Genomic DNA, 6,000 nt, shown 5'->3' with positions numbered 1-6,000 from the left:
CTAAAAAACGAAGACCCTAGGATTAGGAAACCCTAGATTTCGACTCCAAGGTGCCCAAAGGAAAGGGTTTGAAAACCCTTAGGGGTTTTCCGAAAAAAACAGGGTTCTTAAACCATAATTTGCGAAAATTAAAGGCCTTAGGATTTAATAGCCATAAACCCTAATTTTGTCTAGTTAAATCAATTGTACCAAATCTAATTGAAAAAAAAACCATACACTCTGATACCAATGATGGGTTTTATACATAGCAAACAATCCTATGTGTGCATGTAACCCTAATTTGAGGATCTATGTTTTCACTATTAAATATACAAGCATTGAACACAAAAACAAGAAACCCTAGAAGGCATGCATAATTTTCGAAATTAGATATAAAATAGATTTAAGAAACATACCTTTGTTGTTATATTGTAATAACAATGGATTCCTCGAAGATATTTAACTTTGAGAGCAATTGTCACAAGTGTAACACATCTAATGGCTCACAAACATACTAAGCAAGAGGATGATATGAGAGAGAAGGAGGAGGCTATGATTTTCGACTTGTCTTAGAGTTTTGGAAGCCTAACACAGCCGAAATCCATAAGGGGTTTTTTCCCTTTATATAGTTGTTGGTTGCTTAGGGCCAAAGCTAGGGTTAAGATAAGGAAACCCTAATCCCTTTGCTTAAGGCCTAAGCAGCTCATGGATCCTCATCCTTAAGGCCGTGAACGAAATTTATAGGGCCTTCCATAGAGAATTTCGTCCATCCCTCTTAGGATGGTCCAAGAGCCAAATTCCACAACTATCAATAAATCGCAAAACAGCTCATGCACTATTAATTAATTCCTTTAATCCCAAAATTAATTCCAAATTAATTTCTGATTAAATATTAATTAATGATATGATTTCTAATTAGCATATTATTTCCATAATACATTAATAAATCATTTATTTCAATTTATTATTCCAAATAATAAATTCTTCCTCTTTCTCAATTAATTATCCTGTCGAGTTGCTAGTATGAAGGCAACCCAAAACGATTGTGCTACTATTAATTCAAGTATACACCAATTATAGTTATGAGCTTAGACACATAATCCAACAAGCGCGTTACGCAGGAATAAAACTATGGGTGATTAAAATTTTGACATATATATAACCTTGATAACAATAATATAATTAAATTATCGATACATATATGATATTATAAATAAATATATCCTTGTGGTTATATTATAGTTGACAGTTTCTTACACATTCTAATTATTTTAAATATATGATAAAATAGATACATATTAAAACCACATCATCCTAATAGTTGCTACCATAATTTTCATGTGAAAATAAAAATAAATCGATTTCTTGATTTTTAGCAAATTTTAACCCTTATCATATAGATATTTTATGGGATCATATCAATTCATCGGAATGTATGTGTAGTTTGTGTGTGGATTTGCAGTTTAAATTTAGTTGTAATATTTAATATTATATTTAAGAAGGTTATTTTTAAATAAAAGTAACTATCTAATAATTATAGACAATTTAAAGGTTGTTAGTCCTTACACATATTTGAATAAATAATTAAAATTTATAGACTTTAACTTTGAACTTTTTTTTTTGTTATTAAATGAGTTTTCTCTCGAAAACATGATATATTATTTATATAATATAGTATTGTTTTTTGAGTAACCACAGTATAAACATATATGTGAATTCATTTAATCAAATTGTACTTATTAGAACTATAAAAATAGTTAATTATAGTATCTAGTAGAAATTTGAAGAGTTATGAATGTCTCCATTTTTATTAGCTACTTAATTGATATATATATATATATATATATATATATATATATATATATATATATATATATATAACCTGTTCAATTACACATCAATTAATAATTAATAATAACACCATAAGCATGAAGTAATTGAAAACTATTGTATTAATTTGTAGTAATTAATAAAATGAAGAAAAAAACAAGTTAATATGATAAAAGAAAATAATTTATTTTCAACCATGTTTGTTTAAATGATTATATATACATATTATTGTGGGTAGGCTTGTGAAGTAACTTGATCTAGCCGGCTACGTTCATCGGTTGGTCAAAGCTGGTCAAAGATGGTGCTGGCTGGCTAATATTTATTGCTCATTTTTGGTGGTTAACGGTTGGTCAGTGGCTTTTTCCTTTTTTTGTCTTCTGATGTTTGATCCGGATGTTGTGGGATTCATCTGTGCCACCGCTATTAACTACAATATCTTTAATCCATGTATCACCCCACCTCCTTGGTCATCGTCCTTCTCCTCCAATCAACTATTAACTACAATATCTTTGATCCGGAAAATGGTATATGTTTGTATGCGACTTGCGATCGCAGAAAGAAAAGAGATAGAAAATGTAGACATAGAGTATGTCGTATTTTGCAGGAGGAGTCATCGCCTTCACCAAAATACCTTGTGTCTACATCTAAAATTGATGTCTTTCGTTTATCAGTGATGCAAATTACCACATCGATAAGTTTTTCCTCTTCAATTAATCATAAAAATAGTTTATCCTCTTTGATTATGATTATAACTTGTTGACAATCGTTCATTCAGATACTATTCAAAATCGAGTTTGCTTTGATTCTTTTGAAAATGCTTAAGACTTTTTTCTATGGTTTTTTTTTCCATTTTTTATCTCTTTCCCTTGAAAGTGTTTTCTTTGGCTCATTCCCTTTGTTTCCATAAACGATTCTGCATTTACAAGTATTTTAAAAGCATAAAATATAATTTAGAAAATGCAAAGAAGATGTTTGTATTTATGATTCAACGAGAAATAGTTTGTGGTTTGTGGAAGTGGTTTAAAGAATTACATGTATCAGGTAAAAATGCTTACTCTTTTATTCTTAATTCAACCTCCTTTTTCCTAATTTTTTAAACTATTATATGTGGGATAGATAACACTCAAGATATAATGTTAATAAGATTTGAGAAAAAGAAATTGAAAGTTTGTTGTGGCCTTGAATAATTTGATAAACATTTCTATTCCTTCCTACTTTTATCTATATATAATTTTTCTTATATGTAATTTAGTTATGTTAAAGAATACTTGAATACTTTGTTTGTGTACAATCAAAGCTAAAAGAAATAATGGAACAATCTATTACCAAGTTACCTCTCTTAGATTGATCCTTGAGCTGTTGGCTAAATATGTATATGATGGATTCATTTGCTGTATGAGGGTTCAGGCACATTATCATTGACATTATTACAGGTTCTTCTATGAAAGAGCGTTGTCATTTCTTTTATTTGAACCTCTAATTCCTAATCATGGTACAACTCATCAACAATTCTTTATGAGCACACATATAGAGAATTTTCAAGCATTATTAGGCTTTAGTAAAATAGATTTGAACTTTTTCTTAGGAATTTTTTGATTTGTCACAAGTTTATGACAAAAGTAAGCAAGAATAGGCTATATGAAAATCTTTACTACAATTTATACATACCTGCCGTATCACCTATTTTTGATTTTTTACTTCACTTCACACCAATTGTTTTTTCATTCAGTTACATGTAGTGAGTTATGCTCCTAGGTACTCGGATCCATTTTTAGGGAGTGGTTGTTGGAAACACTAGCTCTCCTCCTCCAGTTGATGTGCTTATATCATGCAATCATTAATTTTAGTTCCATTAGTAAGGTAAAATTCATAATTTTTCAATTTTTTTGACTTCCTGTTCATATAAGTTATTATTACAATGCTTCTTCTATTTATTTGTTATAGGTTCCATTGGGGAATTTATAACCAACTAAGCAGCAAGAACATGAAGGTACCAATTCTTTCAAGAATGTCCAACATGCTGATTCAATTCCGAAAGAAGATGATAGATTCTACAAATGGGAATGGAATCACTATTTCCATGGAATGAAGGGATGATGGGAGTGGAGCTTCAAGCAGTGCATCTTCATGATTTTAGATATGTAGCGAGGCCACCACATTTATTTCTCAAACATTACTAATTGGTGACATTAAAGTTTGGAAACTTACAAGTCGATTTTCATATTAAAACTTTAAATTCTTGACCTTTTACCCTCTTGATGTCTTATTAGAATTCACAATTTTATTATGTGTGGTGTTGAATTTATACAGGTTGTGTGAAAAAACACAATACTTAATACATCATGATCCCCATATGGTTATAATCCGAGAAATAAGATGAAGGGGATGTCAAACTATATAGTCTCGATATAAAGTCAAAACTAAATCTACATTTTAATTTTATGCATCAGGACTTGCTATGGTGTCGCAAATTTCTCCATGTATAAGGACCAAAATTTGGGAAATAATAATGTACTTTCAATTATGTGAAAAAATTGCAATAAAGTCCTTACATATTGGCCTCATAATCGATTTTGTCATTATATCTTTTTTTATTCAATTAAGTCCCAAAAACCGATAATCGTATTCAATTTAACCCTTTTACCCGGTCAACAGGTCAGCAAACTTTCAAAAATTACATTTTTGGCCTAAATTTCAAAACTTAGTACAAATTTGGTTCAAAATTTACACCTTTGGCCCATATTTTAAATTTTATTACAAATTTGGTCCAAAATTTACCATTTTGGCCAAAGTTTTAGAATTTTATTATAAATTCATCCTAAATTTAGTTGTTCTTATAACTTTTTTTTCTCAAAATATGTTTCGGATATGTTTTTTTTATAAAATCATATTTATAAAAAAAATATATACAAACACCTATTTTTTATAAATACATTTGTATTCAAACACATATTTATAAAAAAAATATAAAAAAACACGTATTTCATAGTGTATATATATATATATAGACACACACACACACACACTAGCCGTCTACCCGTGCAATGCGACAGGCGACGAATAGCGGAAATTAAATTTATTTGAACGTATTATATTTCAAGGAGCACAAATCAAATACATATTGTTATTGGTCGGACTTTGATTGGTTTCAGTTTAACAATTAGTATGTTCATGTTTTAGGTTAAAAACAAGTATGTTGATGTTTTAGCTAAACAAATTATTTTCATTTTTTAGCTAATGAAATTTGTGTTGATTCTTTTTATGCGTAAAACAATGAGCATGTAATACCAGTCAAATTTAGGTCAAAAATAAATTGTTCAATAATCGTAATTGGGATGAACAAAGTGGTAGAGATTGTAACAAGGTTTCCAAAAATATAAAGAACACTGAAATCCGAGTTATAACGAAGAAGTTATGACCAATCAAAGATCTGCGACAAAACCGGCAAAACACTATTCAGTGTAAAAAAATGAATTTTTAATAAAAGGCTTTTTAGCCTTAAAAATCTAAATAAAAGTTGTAGAATATGTTAAACCGAGAACTTTCATAAAAAGAACGTCAAAATCTGACTTCGTGTGAGGAAGTTATGATTTTTCTAAGTTTCGGTTTAGAAGTAGACAACTAAAAATTCGAAATAAAAATTGATCGATATTTAGCCGACACAACCTAAACGAGAATTGAAGGTCTCGTCAAAAGTAGTACAACGGTAAAAAGACAGACGAAAACGGACTTCGAATAAGGAAGTTATGAATTTTTAACGGATTTCCTGTCCCGGTCTGTTAAAAATAATAATATTAAAAATAAAGTCAAAATTAGCCGACGAAGTCTAAACGAAAGTCGTAGAGTATAATTTTACCTACGCGTGCATATAAAAGCGTCGAAAACGGAGCTCGTATGCGAAAGTTATGAATTTCGCAAGTTTTGGGCTCAAAAATCGAAAAATCTTGAAAACGGGGAAATTTCGCATGGTCACCATTCGGCCACGTCACCTCGCATGCGAGGCTTCCCCGTGTCGGACACACGTCACCTTCTGATTCGACCGAAGCCGCGGTCCAATGGCCATCCGACATCCTTCGCATGAACAGTAACCGCCACACCCGGATCCGACACGCGCCTCGCCTCCCTGTCTCGAATCCGAACTTCGGCCTCGTGGCCTTCACTGCTGATGCCGCGTGTCTGGTGACTCACCTC

At 30.8% G+C, this 6,000-nt stretch overlaps 1 long non-coding RNA gene across 1 annotated transcript; it reads left to right on the top strand.

Annotated features, from left to right (window-relative positions):
• The first annotated feature begins 2,114 nt into the window (after positions 1–2,114).
• Positions 2,115–4,062, top strand: LOC145123879 (uncharacterized). The gene is made up of 2 exons (XR_013715388.1): positions 2,115–3,669; positions 3,754–4,062. It is a non-coding gene; the product is annotated as an uncharacterized LOC145123879 (long non-coding RNA).
• The last annotated feature ends 1,938 nt before the right edge of the window (positions 4,063–6,000 follow it).

Source organism: Lactuca virosa, chromosome 7 (genome assembly GCF_052849685.1).
Source record: "Lactuca virosa cultivar CGN04683 chromosome 7, Lactuca_virosa_CGN04683_v6, whole genome shotgun sequence".
Taxonomy (NCBI): Eukaryota; Viridiplantae; Streptophyta; class Magnoliopsida; order Asterales; family Asteraceae; genus Lactuca; species Lactuca virosa.
The sequence above is the reverse complement of the archived record's forward strand: the minus strand, read 5'-3'. Positions and strand labels throughout refer to the sequence as shown.